We start from the raw sequence: 4,608 nt of genomic DNA, 5'->3' as shown, positions 1-4,608 counted from the left end.
AACAAAACAAAAAACTGTGCCTCGTTGAAAATATACAACCCAGAACAACACCCAAAGTGAAAACACTAAAAAACAATACATTCCCGATAAGAGGACCACATCTTTATGCTCTTCCAAAATATCTACGAGAACCAAGTAACATACGTCCAAATCCCAAATTGATAAGTTTCTCTGGACAATATACCTGACACACCGAAGCTGCCTCACTACCATATTCATGCCACCAGTTACAGCATTATCGACCAGCTGGCACAGCAACGGTAGATCGTCCGTCATAGCCGTCCGTTCTTTGTTTTTTAACAAAATCCAGACTCCTGAGAACACTTCATACGGCCTATTTCATCGCTATAATTGTCAAATCTCTTAACCAAGTCTTCAGCCATGTTGTTGTGGGCAGCAGGGAACAGAGAAATTCATCAACACGGTTTTGTTTGTAAACATCAGGCTCTGAGCATGAGCAGTTTGCGGGCGGAAAGCAGTGCACAAGAGGACAGTTAGGAACACATGCCATCCACAACATGGCTGAAGACTTGGTTAAAATATCAATTGAATATAAGAATGAAATAGAGTCAGTAAAGTGTTCAAAGCTGCGCGGCTTTTGTTTGCAAACAAACAATGGACAGCTACGAACACGGCACAGGATCTACACAGGCGCCGAACCAGCGTGACGATGGGCAACACAATCTTCCTAAAACTACGCTCAGCAGATTCAACAGGTTCAACAGGTGTGTAAGTGTGTGTGTGTGTGTGTGTATCGATATTCAGATCGATGGATAGATGGGTGAATGGAGGTTGTGGGTGATATAGCATGTGGATGAGGTGTGGATGATGGGTTTGGTGTAGGTGAGTAGATGGGTAAATGGATTGGTAAATGAGTATGAATGATAGAGTAGAAGAAAAAAAAGTGATAGAGTAGGTTGGTGGAGGCTCAGTGGACAGTGGAAGGTGAGAAATAGCTTATAAATAACTTATGTGTTTACTACACAAATTGTGAAAATATTTTGAATAAAATAGACTTGCTTAGAGGAATGGTGTGTGCAGAGAACCTTGACATCATTGCTTTAACAGAAACTTGCTTAGATATGTCAGGAAAAGTATTTAATCCAGAGGTTAAGATAGATGGTTATACACTGTTCTATAAAGACGGAAAACAGGAGAGGATGCGTCACGTTATACGTTCGGGACACATTACAGTGCTGTATTAACAATAGAATTAAAACGGATAGCAAAACAGAGTCGATATGGGTAGATATTAAGGAAGGATCACTGTCAGTAGTACTGAGAGTAGTGTACAGGCAACCAAACAGTACAAAGGAAATTAACACCTTACTGTGGCAGGAAATAGAGCAAGCAGGTACAGTCAGGTATGTGTGGTAGGAGATTTTAATTTTAGGAATATCGACTGGAGCCTGATGGTAACAAGGAAGCAGAGGAATTTCTTAAGGTAATTCAGGATAATTTTTTTTAAAACAGGTAATCGTAGAACCCACAAGAGGGAACAGTATTTTAGATTTAATTCTAACCAACAGGGAGAAAGCAGTTATGCAGGTAGAGGTTGGAGAACAGCTGGGTAACAGTGACCATTGGGAAATTAGGTACAAATTAAAATGGGAGGAAACTTTTAGAAACAAAAATGCTAGTAAAATACCTGACTTTAGTAGAGCAGATTTTGAGGAATTAAAAATTTACCTATAAGGAGTTGACTGGCAACAGATGCAGGGTGAAGTCAGGTCCGGGACAGAGGTGAGAGAGATAGGGCAGGCTGAAAGAGGTGAGGTGACGTGTGAGGGTGTAGGGCAACAGGAGGGAAGAAATGTCCGGAAGGGTCAGAGGAGGAGATATGTGTGAATATGCTGGAGGGTCAGGTCATGCTGAGATGGGAGAGGTGAGGTTGAGACAAGTAGATGAGGGAGTGAAAATGATGGAAGGGGCCAAGATGAGAGAATTAGGTGAGGTAAATGTAGATGAGTTGTATAAATATTTCATAGATAAATTGCATACAGGACAGTTAGGAAACATCCTGTATAGAGCAATAAAATTACATAAAAATTACCCTAAATGGATGACTGTTATGTTAAAACACTATGTAGGGCTGAAGAAAAGTATATATATATATGAGATTAAAGGCAGGGGACGAGGTTTTAAGGCCACAATATAATGAATTAGTAAGAGCAGTCAGGAAGTTAACGAGGATAGCTAAGGGCAATTATGAATTAAAGGTAGCCAGCTAGGCGAAGACGGACCCCAAGGGATTTTATCAGTATATACGACGAAGAATAAGGAATCTATTGGTCCATTAAAGGCAGCAGATGGGGAGCTGGTTAGTTCTGGGGATGAGATTAGTTAAATTCTGAATGAGTATTTTTTAACTGTCTTCACCCAGGAAAACATGCAGGATATGCCGAAAAGTGAGCAGATGTTTAGAGTAGATGAGAATGAGAAGCTGACAGATATTTCCATAACTAAGGAGATAGTGGAACAGGAGATAGATAGGCTAAAAAATTCAAGACACCAGGACCAGATGAAATATATCCCAGAGTACTTATGGAATGCAAAGAGGTTATTAGTGAGATGTTAGTTTCTGTCTTTAGGAAATCACTTGAGTCAGGTGAGGTACCAGTAATGTGGAGGCAGGCTAATGTAGTACCCATCTTTAAGAAACGAGATAAAACTTTAGCATCTACTTATAGAACTGTCAGCTTAACTTCAGTTATAGGTAAGATATTGGAGTCAGTAGTAGCAAGGAACATTAGGAAGCATTTAGACAAACACAACTTGATAATTCAGTCACAGCATGGCTTCACGAAGGGGAAGTCTTGCCAGACAAACTTGTTAAGTTTTTACTCGTACAGGAAAGTGTACAAGGCAGTAAATAATGGTGATAGTTATGACATCTTACATCTGGATTTTAGTAAGGCATTTGACAAAGTACCCCATCAAAGGCTCCTGAGAAAGATTAGGGCACACGGGATAGATGGGAAGGTGTTAGGCTGGATAAGGTCATACCTAAGCGACAGGTGACAGAGAGTTGTAATAAACGGCTCTAAATCCGAGTGGGGTCATGTAATTAGTGGGGTGCCACAGGGATCAGTATTAGGGCTATTGTTGTTTTTAATATATATCAATGACTTGGATAGTGGAATTAGTAGTGGTGTTAGTAAATTTGCGGATGACACAAAGATAGGTAGATTAATTAGGTCAGAATTGGATGCCATAGCCTTGCAAGCAGATTTAGATAGGATGAACGAATGGACGGACAGATGGCAAATGCAGTTTGATATCAACAAATACGAAGTACTTAGCATAGGTAGAGGAAACCCACTCAGTAGGTACACAATAAACAAAGAAACACTGGTAGGTTCAGGGTACGAAAAAGATAATAAGTATAATTAGCTCTGAACTCCGTCAAAGAAAGCAATGCACAGAGACCAGAAACAGGGCAAATAGAGTATTAGGATTAATTTTTAGGAGTGTTAAAAGTAGAAAGCCCGAAGTAAGATTAAAGTTATATTTGGCACTGGTCAGACCTCATCTAGACTACGCTGTGCAGTTCGGGTCCCCACATTACAGGAAGGATATAGGTCTATTAGAATCAGTACAAAGGAGAATGACTAAAAAGGATACAGGGGATGAGGAGCATTTTTTACGAGGCGAGACTGAAACTGTTAAATTTACATTTTTTAGAGAGACGTAGGTTAAGAGGGGACCTGATATAAGTCTCTAAGTGGTATAAGGGTTATAACAAGGGGGACGAAAACAAAATTCTTAGGATCAGCAACCAGGACAGAACAAGAAATAACGGGTTCAAGCTTGAAAAATTTAGGTTTTAGAAAGAGATAGGAAGAAATTGGTTCTCAAATAGAGTGATAGATGAATGGAACCGACTCAGTAATCAAGTTGTTAGTGCTAAGACATTAAGAAGCTTTAAGAGAAGATTAGATGGGTTTATGGATGGGAATGATAGGTGGAAATAAGTAGGTATATTTCATACAGAGACTGCCACGTGTAAGCCTGGTGGCTTCTTGCAGCTTCCTTTATTTTTATGCTCTTGTTCTTATGAGTGGGTGGGTGGCTGGATGGGTAGGCTAATGGAGGTGGGTAGGTGGGTGAATGTTAGTCGGTGGATAGATGGATGGGGTTATGGCTGTGGTGGGATGGATGTGAGTGGATGGATGTGGTTGAGCGGTTTAGTGGATGAGTGAATGTAGATGAGTAAGTAATGGATGGCTTGGTGAACATTGTATTCACATGCTGCCTACATGAAACCTGTAGTCCAGAAACATTTTGGGGACCAGATGGTTTGGGTACCAAATGTCTCAGTACCAAAAGTCCTGAGGCCTATTTGCTTTCAAGCTGATCTGTGTTGAGGATCGTCTAACTTGAAGCCTATATGAAATGAGTAACATCTGCCTCAATACCAAGTGATTATAAAACCCATAAAAAAACAGCTTTAAAAACCTGTGTCACTTCAACTAGAGCCTTCTGAACGCGATGGATGTGTGGCCTTTGAAAATACTCTTGGTGAGAGAACAAAGCGTTTCAGAATAAGGGCCATAGGATAAGCTAGTTGTAGATCAATTCATCACAATCCATCATTCTTATCATCAG

The sequence above is a fragment of the Scylla paramamosain genome, chromosome 4, assembly GCF_035594125.1.
Source record: "Scylla paramamosain isolate STU-SP2022 chromosome 4, ASM3559412v1, whole genome shotgun sequence".
In the NCBI taxonomy this organism is placed as follows: Eukaryota; Metazoa; Arthropoda; class Malacostraca; order Decapoda; family Portunidae; genus Scylla; species Scylla paramamosain.
Note: the sequence above shows the minus strand (reverse complement) of the source record.